Genomic DNA, 20183 nt, shown 5'->3' on the forward strand with positions numbered 1-20183 from the left:
CAGATCCCCTTTAAATCTTTCCACTTTCATCTTAAAATTATGCCATCTAGCTTTAGACTCTCCTATGCTGGGAAAAGATCGTGATCATTCACCCTATCTACGCCCTTCACAATTCTATAAACCTCTATAAGATTAGTAAGTATGCAGATGATACCAAGATAGGGGGTGTTGTGGATAATGAAGAGGATTTCCAAAGTCTACAGAGTGATTTAGGCCATTTGGAAGAATGGGCTGAAAGATGGCAGATGGAGTTTAATGCTGATAAATGTGAGGTGCTACACCTTGGCAGGACAAATCAAAATAGGACGTACATGGTAAATGGTAGGGAATTGAAGAATACAGTTGAACAGAGAGATCTGGGAATAACCGTGCATAGTTCCTTGAAGGTGGAATCTCATATAGATAGGGTGGTAAAGAAAGCTTTTGGTATGCTAGCCTTTATAAATCAGAGCATTGAGTATAGAAGCTGGGATGTAATGTTAAAATTGTACAAGGCATTGGTGAGACCAAATCTGGAGTATGGTGTACAATTTTGGTCGCCCAATTATAGGAAGGATGTCAACAAAATAGAGAGAGTACAGAGGAGATTTACTAGAATGTTGCCTGGGTTTCAACAACTAAGTTACAGAGAAAGGTTGAATAAGTTAGGTCTTTATTCTCTGCAGCGCAGAAGGTTAAGGGGGGACTTGATAGAGGTCTTTAAAATGATGAGAGGGATAGACAGAGTTGATGTGGACAAGCTTTTCCCTTTGAGAATAGGGAAGATTCAAACAAGAGGACATGACTTCAGAATTAAGGGACAGAAGTTTAGGGGTAACATGAGGGGGAACTTCTTTACTCAGAGAGTGGTAGCGGTGTGGAATGAGCTTCCAGTGGAAGTGGTGGAGGCAGGTTCGTTGGTATCATTTAAAAATAAATTGGATAGGCATATGGATGAGAAGGGAATGGAGGGTTATGGTATGAGTGCAGGCAGGTGGGACTAAGGGGAAAAAGTTGTTCGGCACGGACTTGTAGGGCCGAGATGGCCTGTTTCCGTGCTGTAATTGTTATATGGTTATATGGTTATATGGTTATAAGTTCGCCGCTCAGCTTCCTTCACTCCAGGGAAAACAGTCCCAGCCTATCCAATCTCTCCTAGACAGGGGGAATTGAGGCTGGGACTATTCCAATGTTTAAGAAACCATTAAACAGGTACATGGAGGGGATAGGTTTGAAGGGATATGGGCTAATTGCAGGCAGGTGGGACTAGTGTAGCTGGGCAAGTTGGGCCAAAGGGCCTGTTTCCATCCTGCATGACTCTATGACTATGGCTCCTCATAAGTCAAGCCCTTCTCTTCTGGCAATATCCTTGTGAATATTTTCTGCCTAATTATTTTCTAGCTTAATCACATCTTTCCTACAGTTTGGCACATTGCACACAGGACTCCAAGTGTGGTCTAACCAACTTCTGCTGCAGCTGTAACATGACATTGCAGTTCTTGTACTCATGCCACGACCAATTAATCGCAAGCATGCCAAATGACTCTTTCACCACTCTGTCTCCTTGAGTTGCCAATTTCAGGGAACTCTGTACTTAAACCCAAGGTTTCTCTGTTCGACACAATTTCCCAGAGCTCCCGCTGTTCACTGTATAAGTCCTGCCTGGGTTTAACTTCGCCAAATGCAACACTTTGCATGTATCCAAGTTAAATTCCATCTGCCATTTCTTCACTTACTTTCCTAGTTGATCCAGATCCTGTTATAACCTTGGACAACTTTCTTCACTGATCAATACAGACTCAGCCAGTATTAGTCACTGCCTGCCAGACGGTTACACTATTTCTCTCGATATATATAGATCCTACCACGTTAGTCCACTCTGCTTCTTCATTCCAAAGGACGTCAGTGGCTCTAAAACACATTGGGCACTCCTAGATTAAGAATAGCACAACAAAAAAAAGATTATTTTGTCTCAAACTTGCAAAGGCTTTTCATGCTTAATTAAAAACAAATCTGGCACCCTCTAGCTGAAGCGGTAATATGCTGGAAGCATTATAGGAAAAGTATTGAAATGTATTGCTGGAAACCAGAGCAAATGTATTCTTGAAAGGCACTAAAGCTGACTGCACTCTGTGACAAAGATTCCTACCATACATCTTGGGATGTTCTAACTAAAGCACTGAGCAAATATTTTCCTTATGTTATGGTCTTGGCATGAAAGCAGTCTCTGATTTCACCAAATGATTCACTGGGGCATTACATGCATAATGTATCTCATCAGATGTTGAACTACACTGGGTGGAAAATGTATACACATGGCCTCTACCCTCGAGGCACTCTCCCTAACACATTCTCCAAACTGTGCGTTCTCAGTGCTCTGGTCAGTTACGTAGAACAGCCCTTCAGTCCCTGATGTCTGTGCCGAACATAATGCCAAAATAAACTGATCTTTCTGCTTGCATATGATCCACACCCCATTCTTTACATATTCATGTACCTACCTAAAGGCCTTTTAAACATCATCATTGCATCTGCTTCCACCACCACCCCTGGCAGCGTGTTCCAGACACCCATCACTCACTGCATTAAGAAACCTAAGTTGCATAACTCCTCTGTTTTCCCCCTCTCACCTTAAAGTTATGTCTTCTAGTATTTGTCATTTTCTCCATGAAAAAAAAGTTCCATCTACCCTATTCATGCCTCATAGTTTTATAAAATTCAGTTGTGTCTTTCCTCAGCCTCCGATGTTTGTTCATTTATTGTGTTATCTATCCTTGTTTTATATGTGTTCTTTTCTCACACAAATTTTCTCTCCTGTCAATCTGTGCTCAGCCTTATTTGCTCTACTCATGGTTCTGATCTCTTTCCTCCCATTCTCTCAGTCCCCTCTTGCTAGTCACACTCTCCTTGCTTCACTTCCATTCTTGCTTCCATTGTTCTTCCCATTGTCCTTTTCTCTCTTTACATGTCTCTCTTCCCACTGCTTTTGCTTCTGATCCCACTCTCCTGATCCACCACTATGAATCCCAATCCCTTTCACACCCATTCTTTCTTACACACTATCACCCTCTCTCAGTTCTCCCATCTCTTGGTTTCTGCTCAATTTGCGCTGGGCCTCACTCTGACAATGGAGGAGGCCCAGGACAAGAAGGTCAGTGTGGGAATGGGAGGGGGAGTTAAAGTGTTTAGCAACCGGGAGATCGGGTAGGTTTAAGCGGGACTGAGCATAGGTGTTCAGTGAAACGACCGCCGAGCCTGCGCTTGGTCTCACCGGTATATCGGAGTCCACACCTGGAACAGTGGATACAGTAGATGAGGTTGTACGAGGGAACTCGCTCTGAGAGTCTTTCTGCTTGGTGATGCACTCTAATTAATCCATCTGTAATTGCGAGTGAAGTTGAGTAATCACCGTGGAAAACATGATACATTTATTTTCCATTAGGCGGACCTTTAGTCCTGAGGATGACTTGTTCCCATTCCAGTAATGTGGGTACTGATGTGACTGATGAGGACAATGTGGGGACTGCAGCCTCCCCCACAGCTGGGGCAAGAGGCATAGGCAAGGTGGGCAGGTAGGTAATACAGGGGGGGGGGGATTGGGAGTTACTCTATGCACTGTTGTGCTGTGCTTCTATGTGCATGGGCATTCTCTCAGACCCCATCCCTTGCTTTCTATCGTGCTCTCCTTCCCTTCATTGTTCCCTTCTGTCTCTTTTTCCATCCCCTTGTTTAATTTCACTGAGTTAACTTTCAGTAACAGCAGCAACGGCAACACCTGGCCCTATACCTCCCCGCTCGACTCCGTCCAAGGACCCAGACAGTCCTTTCAGGTGAGGCAGACATTCACTTGCACCTCCTCCAACCACAGCTACTGTATCCGCTGTTCCAGGTGTGGACTCCTGTATATTGGCGAGACCAAACGCAGGCTCGGCAATCGTTTCATCTACACCTCTGCTCAGTCCGCTTAAACCCACCTGATCTCCCGGTTTGACACAGTTTAACTCCCCCTCCCATTCCCACATTGACCTTTCTGTCCTGGGCCTCCTCCATTGTCAGAGTGAGGCCCAGCGCAATTAGGAGGAACAGCACCTCATATTTTCCTTGGGCAGCTTACACGCCAGCGGTATGAATATTGACTTCACTAACTTCAACTAACCCTTGCTTTCCATCCCTCCCTCTTCCCAGTTCTCCCACTAGTCTGACTGTCCCCAGTTACATTTTATCTCTTTGCTTTGTTGCCACCTTCTCCTAGCTTACAATGATCTATTCTACATTTTACTTGACCACCTATTTTGATGTCTAGTTTTGACACCTTCCCCGTCCTTATCTCTGTGTCTCTCTCTCCCCTGACTCTCAGTCTGAAGAAGACCCGAAGCATCACCCATTCCTTCTATCCGGAGATGCTGTCTATACCGCTGAGTTACTCTAGTAACTTGTGTCTAACTTTCAGTAACTATCTGTATTTCACTCATTACCCTGTAACTCTCCAATTCCCCTCTCCCACAAGCTCTCCTTCCATTCTTGGATTGGATCCACATCATTCTGATCTCCAGATCCAACATGGTCTATTTTAATTTAGCCTGCTGTTTGGGAACACAAACACTCCTTTCTTTCACCACAGTGGCTGCAATTATGTACCATCTGTAGAGTGTACTGCAATGGAATCAATGAGGAAACTGGGGAGATATATAAAACAATGTATACAGAGCTGTAAAAGAATAGAGAGATGGGTTCAGGGGAGTAAAAGCATTTGATTTCAGGGCTGAACAGTTGTCTGGTGAAAAAAAACATTGGAGTAATTAAGCGTGTCAGACAGCATCTTTGGAGAATATGGATAGGTGCCGTTTAAGCCCCTGTCCCACTTAGGAGACCTAAACAGCAACCGTGACCTTGCCCGTCACTCAAGGTTTCCATGAGGTCACCGGAGGTTTTGGTCACTCTCCCTAATGGTCGAAAGAGGTTTCCGCGTGGTCGAGGCTTCATCTAGGTCGCTGCTATTTTTTCATCATGATTAAAACCAGCCTCGACTAAAAATAGGTTGCCGTTTTAAAAATCGATAATTTTTTTAGTCGCAGGTCTAGTCGAAGCCGATTTTCTTCATAGTCGAGGAAGGTTTTCAACATGTGCGTGGGAGGAGGTTGCAGGTCACCTCGACCTTGATTTTTTTTTGGCTTGCGGGCAAGGTCTCTTAAGTGGGACAGGGGCTTTAGGATCGCGACCCTTCTTCAGATTTCATTAGACTACATATGGTTAGGCTGAAGTTGTTCGTTTAGAAAATTTCTCTCTATTGCCTCGAATGGAGAGATATATAAATGGGACCGGCCCTTGAACAGTCGTTCAGGGGCAACTGAAAAGCAAAACGCTGCAGACCTTGAATAAAAATAGAGTAACTAAGGATGAATAGAAGTGTGGTGGTATGACCCACCAGCTTCTGAGACTCTTTGCCAGACAACTTGTGCTTTCCTGCATTGATTCGATTCTTTATCTCCCCTTCACTCCCTTCTCACTTAACACCCATGATACCCCTCTGATACCCTCTAGTTTCCTTCTTCTAATGGTTTTATCATTGGATGTCTAATCCCTCTGCACTTATAGCCCTCATCTGGTAGGCAGGAGAGGCCTTCACTCTTTCCTTGAACAGAGATCCAACCAGTTGCTATCCACCATCACTCTATCTATGTAGGAAGAAACTGCAGCTGCTGGTTTAAACTGAAGATAAACACAAGATGCTGGGGTAAGTCAGTGGGACAGGCAGCATCTCTGGAGAAAAGGAATGGATGACGTTTCGGGTCAAGACCCTTCTTCAGACTGATCAGTCTGCAGAAGGGTTTCCCTTCAGTCTGAAGAAGGGTCATGATAAGGGAATCACGTCTAGTGACCTGTTATTGTTCAGGGTGATGTAAGGACACAACACACTTCCTCACACTGGGTTATAAAAATGTGCAGCTTTCCACATTAAATAGAGAATTTATTTTTGTATTTTCCATTGGTTAGAACATGGAAGTTTGTGAGTTCAAGGAACAGAAAGGTAATATCCCAAAGCGTATCGAAATTACACCAGAGGAGCTGTTTACTATTAGGGCAGGATGATGGCGCAGCGGTAGAGTTGCTGCCATCCAGCGCCAGAGACCTGGAGACCAGAGTTCGATCCCAATTGCAGGTGCTGTCTGTATGGAGTTTATACGTTCTCCACGGGACCGCGTGGGTTTTCTCCGAGATCTTCGGTTTTCTCCCACACTCCAAAGACGTATGGGTTTGTAGGTTAATTTGCTTCATATAAATGTAAATTGTCGCTAGTGTAGGATAGTGTTAATGTAGAGGGATCGCTGGTCGGAGCGGACTCGGTGGGCTGAAGGGGCTGTTTCCGTGCTGTATCTCTAAATTAAACTAAAATACTGTCTTGGAGCGCATAAAAATAGACAAATCCACAGAGTCTAGGCAGGTGTATCCTAAGACATCATGAGAAGCAAGGGAAGAGATTGCCAAGGCCCTGTTTCTGTGTTGGTTAGCATTGGTTAAGTACCAGAAGACTTAAATTATCTATTTAACGTTGGACCCTTGAAGACTGAAAAAGATGAATTTATTATGGGGAACAAGGAAATGGCAGATGAGTTGAACAGGTACTTTGGATCCGTCTTCACTAAGGAGGACACAAACAATCTTCCTGATGTACTAGTGGCCAGAGGATCTGGGGTGACAGAGAAACTGAAGGAAATCCACATTAGGCAGGAAATGGTGTTGGGTAGGCTGATGGGACTGAAGGCTGATAAATCCCCAGGGCCTGATGGTCTGCATCACAGGGTACTTAGGGAAGTGGCTCTAGAAATAATGGATGCATTGGTGATAATTTTCCAATGTTCTATAGACTCAGGATCAGTTCCTGTGGATTGGAGGGTAGCTAATGTTATCCCACATTTTAAGAAAGGCGGGAGAGAGAAAACAGGGAATTAGTTAGCATGGCATCAGTGGTGGGGAAGATGCTGGAGTCAATCATAAAAGATGAATTAGCGGCGCATTTGGATAGCAGTAACAGGATTGATCCGAGTCAGCATGGATTTATGAAGGGAAAATCATGCTTCACTAATCTTCTGGAATTTTTTGAGGATGTAAGTAGGAAAATGGACAAGGGAGAGCAGTGGGTGTAGTGTACCTGGACTTTCAGAAAGCATTTGATAAGGTCCCACTTAGGAGATTAGTGGGCAAAATTATGGCACATGGTATTGGGGGTAGAGTGCTGACATGGATAGAAAATTGGTTGGCAGACAGGAAACAAAGAGTAGGGATTAATGGGTCTCTTTCAGAATGGCAGGCAGTGACTAGTGGGGTACCGCAAGGCTCGGTGCTGGGACCGCAGCTATTTACAATATACATCAATGATTTAGATGAAGGGATTCAAAGTAGCATTAGCAAATTTGCAGATGACACAAAGCTGGGTGGCAATGTGAACTGTGAGGAGGATGCTATGAGAATGCAGGGTGACTTGGACAAGTTGGGTGAATGGGCAGATGCATGGCAGATGCAGTTTGATGTGGATAAATGTGGATAAATGTGAGGTTATCCACTTTGGTAGCAAAAACAGGAAGGCAGATTATTATCTAAATGGTGTCAAATTGGGAAAAGAGGAAGTACAATGGGATCTGGGGGTCCTTGTTCATCAGTCAATGAAAGTAAGCATGCAGGTACGGCAGTGAAGAAAGCGAATGGCATGTTGGCCTTCATAACAAGAGTTGAGTTAGGAGCAAAGAGTTCCTTCTGCAGTTGTACAGGACCCTAGTGAGACCACACCTGGAGTATTGTGTGCAGTTTTGGTCCCCTAATTTGAGGAAGGAAATTCTTGCTATTGAGGGAGTGCAGCATAGATTTACAAGGCTAATTCCTGGGATGGCGGGACTGTCATATGCTGAGAGAATGGAGTGGCTGGGCTTGTATACTCTGGAATTTAGAAGGATGGGAGGATATCTTATTGAAATATAAGATTATTAAGGGTTTGGACACACCAGAGGCAGTAAACATGTTCCCGATGTTGGGGGAGTCCAGACCCAGGGACCACAGTTTAAGAATAAGGGGTAAGCCATTTAGAATGGAGATTAGGAAACACTTTTTCACACATGGAGTTGTGAGTCTGTGGAATTCGCTGCCTCAGAGAGCGGTGAAGGTCGATTCTCTGGATACTTTCAAGAGAGAGCTAGATAGGGCGATTAAAGATAGCGGAGTCAGGGGATAAGGGGAGATGGCAGGAACGGGGTACTGATTGTGGATGATCAGCCATGATCACATCGAATGGCGGTGCTGGCTCGAAGGGCCGAATGGCCTACTCCTGCACCTATTGTCTATTGGAGAGTAGCTAATGTTGTGCTTTTATTTAAGGCCAAAGCTGCACGGACAAAGCAGGGAATTACATGCCCGTGAGCTTTCATCAGGGATGTAAGGAACTGAAGATGCTGGTATACAAAAAAAAAAACAATGCGTTGAAGTAACAGCGGGTCAGACAGCATCTCTGGAAGACATGGATAGGCAACGTTTCAGATTGGGACCCTCCTTTAGACTGATTGTAGTTGGGGGAGAAAGCTGGACAGGACAAGGCCTGGCAAGTGATAGATGAATACAGGTAACTGGGCTAATTGGCAAAATTCAATATTCACAGCATTCAATAGACAAAATAATAAACAAACTAAAAAATAACTGATAAATGTATAGATAAATCATGTATCTATGCACTGTAAATGCATTGATTGTAATTATGCAGTCTTTCTGCTGACTGGTTAGCACGCAACAAAAGCTTTTCACTGTCCCTCGGTAAATGTGACAATAGACTAAACTGAAATTTTTTAAAAAGCACTGCTCTTCAGTCGCTGATAGCAGGAGAAGGGAGCACAGCCAGGTGGTCAGATTTTCTAAAGTGAGGGCAATGGATAGAGCATTAGGCATGTGTGATGGTGAAATAGCAGTGGTTGACGGTATTAATTCTTCAAGTCATGTCATAAGGTCATAAGTGATAGGAGCAGAATTAGGCCATTCAGCCCATCAAGTCTACTCTTCCATTCAATCATGGCTGATCTATCTCTCCCTCCTATCCCCATCCTCCTGCTTTCTTCCCATAACCTCCTACACCTGTACTAATCAAGAATCTATCTCTCTGCCTTAATTATATCCATGGACTTGGCCTCCACAAAGAATTCCACAGATTCATCACCCTCTGACTAAAGAAATTTCCCCTCATCTCCTTCCTATAGGAACATCCTTCAATTCGTCCTGCAGTACATGTGCAGGCGTTAGTTTGGAAGTGATTCTGCTCCTATCACTTCAAGCTGGCCTTGTTGAAGTCCCTGGCTATGATAGGAAAGGTGTCAGATTATACCATCTGGTGTTTGTTGACCACAGCATGCAGCACCACCAGTGTTAGATGTACGTCTCCCTGGGTGGGCTGTAGACCCCGGTCTTGATGATGGAGGTGAATTCCCTTGGGAGGTAGAAGGGACGGCACTTCACTGCCTGATGTACCAGGTGTGGAGAGCAGGGGTTTAGTTTAGTTTAGTTTAGTTTTGTTTAGAGATGCAGCGTGGAAACAGGCCCTTCACCGACTAGCGATCACCGAGTCTTCACCGACCAGCGATCCCCGCACACTAACACTACCCTACACACACTAAGGACAATTAAAAAAAATTTAAACTAAGCCAATTAACCTACAAACCTGTACGCCTTTGGTGTGTGGGAGGAAACCGAAGATCTTAGAGAAAACCCACGCAGGTCACAGGGAGAACGTACAAACTTCGTACAGACAGCACCCGTAGTCAAGATCGAACCAGGATCTCTGGCGCTATAAGTCAGCAACCCTACCACTGCGCCACCATACCGTTGGATAGGACCGCTACGTCTGAGCATCACAAAAGTTTTCCATGAGGCAGACGTTTCTGCCTCTCACTTTTCCCGGTGCCTCCGTTCGAGAGCATGTGATGAATTGAGAAACCTTCGGACTGAAAGCCTTGCCCTTAAGTCATCAACTTTATTCTCTAGGGACTATGTTGGTAGAATGGTGGGTGGGTGGTAATCAGCCCCTGTGTTTCAGTCTTACGTGCAAGCCGGCCCTTCCGACCATGTTTCCAGACACAATGGAGGCCTTTCCGGTATTTCTTGGTGCTGCATTCACATGCCAACCGCTGAGAAGTCGGAAATCACTCTGCCATCAGAGATTCCCTTGCCGTCAGTAACTCCAATGCCGTCAGGGGATCACTTTAGTGCTATTCCACATAATTGGACTGGCAACTTCTTAGTTACAGCACTGATTTATCCTGTTTCTTTTCTCCAAATAAATTCAGAACTGTTATATTTGATCCTTTGCTGTAGTGCTTTTGTGCAATCATCTTGGCAAATGCAGGCCTTGGATTTTTATTGACCCTTCCCTGGGACAAATTGTGCAGCTATTTTGCTGGAAGGAAGAACTTCAGAAATAGTATGAACTATCAGAACTGAGCAAATAAAAGATGCAAATGCTTTTTTTTGCTTTGCTTCAGTTCTGGGTTCTGCTCATAATTCTACACTCCAGTACTAATTGAGGTGCCCGTTGCCTTTGGCTTTGTGACACACTGCAAAGGGCAGCGTTAATCAGTGATGCAGTGGGAAGGGCATTAACTCAATAGTTGTGCTATGTGGTTGCATAGTAAAGTGCAACACGTGTTGATGCTGGAGTGCTGAAAGGGAAAGAGGATGCATTCAGTGATGAATTCTCATTGAAGGTGGCGGAAGTTGTTTAGTTTAGTTTAGTTTAGAGATACCGCGTGGAAACAGACCCTTCGGCGTACCGAGTCCACACCGACCCGCGATCCCCTCACACTAACACTATCCAACACACACTAGGGACACTTTTACATTTACACCAAGCCAATTAACCTACAAACCTGTATAGAAACATAGAAACATAGAAATTAGGTGCAGGAGTAGGCCATTCGGCCCTTCGAGCCTGCACCGCCATTCAATATGATCATGGCTGATCATCCAACTCAGTATCCTGTACCTGCCTTCTCTCCATACCCTCTGATCCCCTTAGCCACAAGGGCCACATCTAACTCCCTCTTAAATATAGCCAATGAACTGGCCTCGACTACCCTCTGTGGCAGGGAGTTCCAGAGATTCACCACTCTCTCTGTGAAAAAAGTTCTTCTCATCTCGGTTTTAAAGGATTTCCCCCTTATCCTTAAGCTGTGACCCCTTGTCCTGGACTTCCCCAACATCGGGAGCAATCTTCCTGCATCTAGCCTGTCCAACCCCTTAAGAATTTTGTAAGTTTCTATAAGATCCCCTCTCAATCTCCTAAATTCTAGAGAGTATAAACCAAGTCTATCCAGTCTTTCTTCATAAGACAGTCCTGACATCCCAGGAATCAGTCTGGTGAACCTTCTCTGCACTCCCTCTATGGCAATAATGTCCTTCCTCAGATTTGGAGACCAAAACTGTACGCAATACTCCAGGTGTGGTCTCACCAAGACCCTGTACAACTGCAGTAGAACGTCCCTGCTCCTATACTCAAATCCTTTTGCTATGAAAGCTAACATACCATTCGCTTTCTTCACTGCCTGCTGCACCTGCATGCCCACTTTCAATGACTGGTGTACCATGACACCCAGGTCTCGCTGCATCTCCCCTTTTCCTAGTCGGCCACCATTTAGATAATAGTCTGCTTTCCTGTTTTTGCCACCAAAATGGAGAACCTCACATTTATCCACATTATACTGCATCTGCCAAACATTTGCCCACTCACCCAGCCTATCCAAGTCACCTTGCAGTCTCCTAGCATCCTCCTCACAGCTAACACTGCCCCCCAGCTTAGTGTCATCCGCAAACTTGGAGATATTGCCTTCAATTCCCTCATCCAGATCATTAATATATATTGTAAATAGCTGGGGTCCCAGCACTGAGCCTTGCGGTACCCCACCAGTCACTGCCTGCCATTGTGAAAAGGACCCGTTTACTCCTACTCTTTGCTTCCTGTTTGCCAGCCAGTTCTCTATCCACATCAATACTGAACCCCCAATGCCGTGTGCTTTAAGTTTGTAAACTAATCTCTTATGTGGGACCTTGTCGAAAGCCTTCTGGAAGTCCAGATACACCACATCCACTGGTTCTCCCCTATCCACGCTACTAGTTACATCCTCGAAAAATTCTATAAGATTCGTCAGACATGATTTACCTTTTGTAAATCCATGCTGACTTTGTCCAATGATTTCACCACTTTCCAAATGTGCTGCTATCCCATCTTTAATAACTGACTCTAGCAGTTTCCCCACTACCGATGTTAGACTAACTGGTCTGTAATTCCCCGTTTTCTCTCTCCCTCCCTTCTTAAAAAGTGGGGTTACGTTTGCTACCCGCCAATCCTCAGGAACTACTCCAGAATCTAAAGAGTTTTGAAAGATTATTACTAATGCATCCACTATTTCTGGAGCTACTTCCTTAAGTACTCTGGGATGCAGCCTATCTGGCCCTGGGGATTTATCGGCCTTTAATCCATTTAATTTACCCAACACCACTTCCCGGCTAACCTGGATTTCACTCAATTCCTCCAACTCCTTTGACCCGCGATCCCCTGCTATTTCCGGCAGATTATTTATGTCTTCCTTAGTGAAGACGGAACCAAAGTAGTTATTCAATTGGTCCGCCATATCCTTGTTCCCCATGATCAACTCACCTGTTTCTGACTGCAAGGGACCTACATTTGTTTTAACTAATCTCTTTCTTTTCACATATCTATAAAAGCTTTTGCAGTCAGTTTTTATGTTCCCTGCCAGTTTTCTTTCATAATCTATTTTTCCTTTCCTAATTAAGCCCTTTGTCCTCCTCTGCTGGTCTCTGAATTTCTCCCAGTCCTCCGGTATGCTGCTTTTTCTGGCTAATTTGTACGCATCATCCTTCGCTTTGATACTATCCCTGATTTCCCTTGTTATCCACGGATGCACTACCTTCCCTGATTTATTCTTTTGCCAAACTGGGATGAACAATTTTTGTAGTTCATCCATGCAGTCTTTAAATGTCTTCCATTGCATATCCACCGTCAACCCTTTTAGAATTAATTGCCAGTCAATCTTGGCCAATTCACGTCTCATACCCTCAAAGTTACCTTTCTTTAAGTTCAGAACCATTGTTTCTGAATTAACAATGTCACTCTCCATCCTAATGAAGAACTCAACCATATTATGGTCACTCTTGCCCAAGGGGGCACGTACAACAAGACTGCTAACTAACCCTTCCTCATTACTCAATACCCAGTCTAAAATAGCCTGCTCTCTCGTTGGTTCCTCTACATGTTGATTTAGATAACTATCCCGCATACATTCCAAAAAATCCTCTTCCTCAGCACCCCTGCCAATTTGATTCACCCAATCTATATGTAGATTGAAGTCACCCATTATAACGGTTTTGCCTTTGTCGCACGCATTTCTAATTTCCTGTTTGATACCATCTCCAACTTCACTACTACTGTTAGGTGGCCTGTACACAACACCCACCAGCGTTTTCTGCCCCTTAGTGTTTCGCAGCTCTACCCATACCGATTCCACATCCTGCAAACTAATGTCCTTCCTTTCCATTGCGTTAATCTCCTCTCTAATCAGCAACGCTACCCCACCTCCTTTTCCTTTCTCTCTATCCCTCCTGAATATTGAATATCCCTGGATGTTCAGCTCCCAGCCTTGGTCACCCTGGAGCCATGTCTCCGTGATCCCAACTATATCATAGTCATTAATAGCTATCTGCACATTCAACTCATCCACCTTATTACGAATGCTCCTTGCATTGAGACACAAAGCCTTCAGGCTTGTTTTTACAACACTCTTACCCCTTATACAATTTTGTTGAAAAGTGGCCCTTTTTGATTTTTGCCCTGGATTTTCCGGCCTGCCACTTTTACTTTTCACCTTGCTACCTATTGCTTCTACCCTCATTTTACACCCCTCTGTCTCTACGCTCACACATTTAAGAAACCCTTTCCCTTTAACTCCATCCTCCACTAGCCCATTCGACACCCCACCCCCCTTATTCAGTTTAAAACCACCCGTGTAGCAGTGGCAAACCTGCCTGCCAGAATGCTGGTCCCACACCTGTTAAGATGCAATCCGTCCCTTTTGTACAGTTCCCCCTTACCCCAAAACAGATCCCAGTGATCTAAGAATCTAAATCCCTGCCCCGTGCACCAGTTCCTCAGCCACACGTTCAGGTCCCGTATCTCCCTGTTCCTGCTCTCGCCAGCACGAGGAACTGGAAGCAAACCGGAGATAACAACCCTGGAGGTCCTGCTTTTCAGCATTTTTCCGAGCTCTCTAAAGTCACGCTGCAGAATATTCATCCCCTTCTTTCCGACATCATTTGTGCCGACATGCACTACCAACTCCGGATGTTCACCTTCGCCCTTTAGGATTTTCTGCACTCTGTCCGTGACATCCTGGATCCTGGCACCAGGAAGGCAGCACACCATCCTCGCATCCCGTCTGTTGCCGCAGAAACCCCTGTCCGTACCTCTCACAATGGAGTCTCCTACTACAATGGCGTTGCCTGCCTTAGGCCTTTTTGGTTTTGGCTCAACAGCCCTATTCGCATCACAAGCCAGTCCGCCGCCCAGTGTAAACACCTCTTCTGTCCCGACAGCTTCTAAGTGGGTGAACCTGTTCACAAGAGCTACAACACCCGGGGACGTTGGCATTCCATGCTTCCCTCCCGTTCTCACTGTCTCCCACCTTCTCTCTTCCAGTACCTTAGGTGTAACAATCGTACTGTAGGACTTGTCGAGGAACGACTCCGTTTCTCGGACGAACCGGAGGCCATCCACTTGCTTCTCCAGTTCCCCAACACGGCCCTTCAGGAGCTCTACCTGGATGCACTTTTCGCATTTGTAGCAGCCAGAGGCACCAGCGGTGTCCTTGACCTCCCACATACTGCAAGCATCACACTGAATCAGCTTGCCTGACATCTCCTTCTTTCGTCTCTCCCTCTGCAGTGTTTTGCGTAGTCTCCTCTCCGAAGACTCTCGAGCCAAAGACTCACACTTTACTCACAGGGCACTTCCCTCGCAAGGCCGCTCACTCACTGCCGCTCGCTAAGAGCAGTCTTGCTTAAATTGACTGATAAATTGCCTGATTTACCAATTTACAAACCAAATTCCTCAGTTTTCAACTGTTTTCCCAGCACTGACTCACTTCTCTCCTCCCACTTGGGCTAGAGCCAATCAGTCGTATCTCTTGCTAAACTCCTGCTGCTGTTGTTGCTCCCAAAGCTACAGCAGTTCTGAGTCAAGTCTGCCTGTCCTTGACCTGTACTTAAACTGTTTTCACTTCTCTCCTCCCACTTGGGCTAGAGCCAATCAGTCGTATCTCTTGCTAAACTCCTGCTGCTGTTGTTGCTCCCAAAGCTACAGCAGTTCTGAGTCTTTGGGGTATGTCTTTGGGGTATGGGAGAAAACCGAAGATCTCTGAGAAAACCCATGAAGTCGCGGGGAGAAGGTACAAACTCCAAACAGACAGCACCCGTAGTCAGGATCGAACCCGAGTGAGGCAGGACCTCAACGGTTGTGCCACTGTGCTGCCGGGAGGATAAATATGGAGGATAACCTGTTGAATATGGAGGCTGTTGGGTTAGAAGCTGAGCACAAAGCCATCCATTCTTGCTCTGGCTGGGTGGCACAGGGGAGTAATGCTGTTGGTTCACATCTTCAGTGCTTTGGGTTCAATCCTGACTGTAGTGACAGATTTTATATCATCTCAAGGATTCTTTCCTCATTAGTCACTTTAATTGATGACCGAGGATCAGAAGGTAATTAATATGCACTCACGAGCTCTCCATGAGACATTCAATGCCGTCGAAAGATAAATCTTCCAAAAACAGTCTACAGATTAATAGTTTATTTATTGTAGTAGTACAAACAGTAAGATAATTCATACTAGCCTCTTCTTGTATAAGTACATTTCATGCTCGTGCATGGTAAAAAACTATGTCTCTACCCCGAGCTTCTTCCAACTAAAGTATAACTCCTTGGGAGTCTGCGCGAGAATCCCAGCTGCAAACACGTCTCAGACTACGTATAAATCCCACCCACATAATTACAGGCAGATAAAATGTAAATGTGACTGGTTATGGTTATAACATACTGAGTTACTTTTTACTTCGCCTTTTTGACAGATTTTTGACAGCTTTCAAAAGTATTTGCTGTTGATTTATTTTTGCATTTACTGTTTCAATAATACTTCGAAGATTTTTAATACATTAAAGTTGCTTTTACTGTTCATTTTAAAAGTTTAACTGCGGTCCCCCCCACTCCCTCTCCCCCTCCCTCTCCCCCCTCCCCCCCACTCCCCCTCCCCCCTCTCCCGCCCCCTCTTCCCCTCCTCTCTATCCCCCCTCTCCCCCTCCTTTCTCTCTGCCCCTACCCCTCTCTGCCTCCCTCCCCCTCTCTACTGCCCCCCTCCCCGTCTCTACCCCCCTCTCTCTCTCCCCCTCTCTCTCCCTCCCTCTCCTGCCCCCTCTTCCCCCTCCTCTCTCTCCCCTCCCTTCCCCCTCCCTTCCCCTTCTCTCCCCCTCTCTCCCCTCTCTCTCCCCCCCTCTCCTTCCTCCCATTTCTACCCCCCCTCTCTTTCTCCCCCTCTCTCCTCTCCCCCTCACTCTCCCCCTCTTTCTCCCCCTCTCTCCTCTCCCCCTCTCTTCCTCTCTCTCTGTCTCTGCCCCTCTCTCCCACTCTGCCCTCTCTCTCTACCCACCTCCCTCTCTAGACACACCTGTGAGTTGGGGGCTATGCGTCAGTGGATAGGGCGGAGATGGGGTAAAAAAAGCCAATAAATAATATTAATATAATATCAAAGGGGGTGTTTAGTGTGTGTGTGTGGGGGGTGTATAGTGTGTGTGTGTGGGGGTGGTTAGTTTGTGTGTGACACCACAGGCCGCCCCCCACCCCCCCGCAACCGGGCGTTGAGGGGACGGGACCCAATGGTCTAGTATACTATTAAAAGTCTCATCTTGTTTCTATATGTGTATGTGTGTGTGTGTGTATGTGATTAAGATTGTATCTACGCCAAAACAGTACATGGTAGCACTAATATTTTTGCAGAACCTCTCAGCTTTTCCCCGTCGTCGATCTTGTCAAGTTTCCTTCAGATTTGATGTTATATTTCACAAGTTATTGATATTTAAAAGTTTTTTTAAATGCCAACTTTGAGAATAATAACTGTGAGAGTGAGACGTTTCTGGCAGCTTCCAGTGATGATGTCACAATGGCATCTCACAGTCATCCAATCACAATGGGATCTCATTTACATACGCTGCCGTGAACATTCCGCCAGGCGAAAATGATATCACAATGCGATCTCAGCTGCCAATCAACAAGCATTTTTGGAAGGAGAAGGATGTAGTGGGGGAGATTTAAAAGTTTTAAAGTGACATTTAAAAGTTTACAAAACCCCACTTTGAGAAGGATGTCTTCAAATCTGCACTGGCAGTTAGGCAGTTATGACATCATAATGGCCTACCGGCTACAATGTTGCTATCCCAGAACACTGCGTCCTTCACAGCAAATGTCCTTCAGGGAAAGAATCTGCCAGCCTAACCCAGCACAGAAAAGTTTAATGATTAGATTTGGATAACTAAAGATGGCCTTGTCGGTGGCACTGACATCACATTCAATCTTAGTGCAATTGCATTTTTTTTTAAAGTTTAAAATGAGGGAAGGTGAAGAAATTAGCCAACCTGCACAGTTGGGGGCTATGGGTGTGTGGTGGAATATTACATTGGGGGAACAGGTTGAATTGGGGGAACGGATGAGTCGTGAAATCTTACATTGAGGAACGGGTTGCGTTGGGGAACCAGGCCTCCTGTGGAGGTTATGGGTGAGTGGTCAATTGTTGCATTGAATGAACAGGTTACGTTGGGGGATCAGACCTCCCGTGTGACAGGGACCCAACAGGTGAGTGGTGGAATCTGACGTTGGGGAACAGGTTGCGTTGGGGGACCAGGCCTCTCATGGGGGCTATGGATGAGTGGTGGAATATTGCGTTGGGAGAACATGTTACGTTGGGGGAATGGGTGAGTGGTGGAAATGGGTTGCGTTGGGGGAACGAGGAATGGGTGAGTTGTGGATTATTACGTTGGGGGAACGGGGCCCGACGGGTCTCACATGGTCTAGTGTGTATATATATATATATATATTACCATGAGACCCATTATATATTATATCTATATTACTAAAAGTCTGATCTTGACCGCTTTTGGCTTGCTTTGGCGCGATTTCCAAGAGAATGCCGCCACCTACGGCCGTCATTTTTGGCCACCTCGCTCAGAGCCCCCCTCCCCCTTCCGGACCTGGAGGATTTTTCCCATCGATAAAAATTCAGAGAGATATTAATGTTTTTAAATAATTTGCCATTCTCTCTGCTGTCCCTGCTGGAGGGAGGGGGAGGGACTATAAAACCAGGAAGTGGTGTGCCTCACTCAGTCTCTGTAAGATGGAGGAAGCCAGAGGTTCACGTCTCTCTGAGCTCTGAATAACACTGAACACATGTCTACTCAACTGTGAGTGACCTTAATGTGGTTTGAAAATGAAAATATGGTTGGGTTGAAGTAAAAATGCACTGCTAATGGCTCTTTGGGTTGAAGTAAAAATGCACTGCTAATGGCTCTTTGGTTGAAGTAAAAATGCACTGCTAATGGCTCTTTGGGTTGAAGTAAAAATGCACTGCTAATGGCTCTTTGGGTTGAAGTAGAATGCATTGCAAATGGTTGTTTGGGGGGGTTTTGGGTTGAAGTAAAAATGCACTGCAAATGGTTGTTTGGGTTGAAGTGAAAATGCACTGCAAATGGTTGTTTGGCTAAACTTGACAATTTCCAGTTTGCACTATATTGATTTAAGGTAAAATGCTACCACTTATGGCTGTGATTTTTGCCCATCTTACTCAGCCCCCCTCCGCTGATCAGGTGCAGAGGATTTTTCCCATCAAAGAAAAATAAAAGTGTTATTAGTGTTTAAAATATGTTGAGAATCTCTCTCCTGTCAATCACGCCATGAAGGCCACACCTTTTCCGGTGGAAGGGGGAGGGATTATAAAACCCGGAAGTGTGGGTGTGGCTCAGTCTCTGTATGATGGGGAGGGAGAGGTCACAACTCTGTTTGAGCTGTGAATCAACTGAACACACTGAATGTTTACTGAACTGTGAGTGTGGTGTTTTGTGTGGTTTTATGGTAGTTTCACCTTGCTTGAAATGGTATGAAACTGCATTTGAATGTGGTGGCCTTGCACCCTGCATGAAATGGTATGAAACTGCATTTGAATGTGGTGTCATTGCACCCTGCATGAAATGGTATGAAACTGCATTTGAATTTGGTGGTCTTGCACCCTCCTTGAATGGCATGAAACTGCACTTGAATTTGGTGGCCTTGCACCCTGCTCGAATAGGTAAGAAACTGCACTTGAATTTGGTGGCCTTGCACCCTGCTAGAAATGGTAGGAAAATGGATTTGAATTTGGTGGCCTTGCACTCTGCTTGAAATGGAATTACAAGGAATAGCCGTGAGTCAACTGCCAGCCCACCAGCTGTGAGTGAGTTGCCAGCACATCAGGCGTGTGGGACTGAGCTGCCACCCCAAGAATCCATTTGGCCCACAATGTCCATACTAGCTCTCTGGAGATCAGTAGATCCCCCCCCCCCCCACACTGGCCACCAATATTGGAATTGGTGGAGAGGTGGAATATTGTGTCGGGGGACCAGCCCTCCCGTGTGAACATGGGACCCAACAGGTCCCACTTAGTCTAGTCTAGTATATTTATATCTATATATATATATATATTATATATCTATACGTATATCTATATCTGTCTATGTCTATGTCTATGTCTATGTCTATGTCTATGTCTATGTCTATGTCTATGTCTATGTCTATGTCTATGTCTATCTATCTATCTATCTATCTATCTATCTATCTATCTATCTATCTATCTATCCTAATACTAAAACTCTCATCGAGACCACTTCCGGTGTGCGTTGTATTTAAATTTGCACAAAAACGGTACCCTATATTGCTAGGATTTAATGCCACCTTACTCAATGTTCTCCTCTGCTCCAAGCGCACTAAGTTTTGTTCCAATCGGTGGAATATTCCAAAAGTTATGAAGGTTTAAAAATCATGAGATGAGCAGATTGGTCTTCTCGTCTGTCAGTCACCATGAAGGTAATGCCCG

At 45.2% G+C, this 20183-nt stretch overlaps 1 protein-coding gene across 3 annotated transcripts in view; it reads right to left on the reverse strand.

The window, feature by feature from the left end:
* galnt16 (polypeptide N-acetylgalactosaminyltransferase 16) overlaps nucleotides 1-20183 on the reverse strand; it is a 139172-nt gene that overhangs the window by 90423 nt on the left and 28566 nt on the right. Inside the window, exon 1 of one of the 3 annotated variants that reach the window (XM_033026642.1) lies at nucleotides 3271-3357. The exons of the other annotated variants lie outside the window; for them this stretch is intronic. The gene's annotated coding sequence lies outside the window, so the exon portion shown is untranslated. Of the gene's footprint in view, nucleotides 1-3270; nucleotides 3358-20183 lie in introns of those variants that run through there. 3 annotated transcript variants of the gene reach the window in all.

This window comes from Amblyraja radiata, chromosome 9 (genome assembly GCF_010909765.2).
Source record: "Amblyraja radiata isolate CabotCenter1 chromosome 9, sAmbRad1.1.pri, whole genome shotgun sequence".
In the NCBI taxonomy this organism is placed as follows: Eukaryota; Metazoa; Chordata; class Chondrichthyes; order Rajiformes; family Rajidae; genus Amblyraja; species Amblyraja radiata.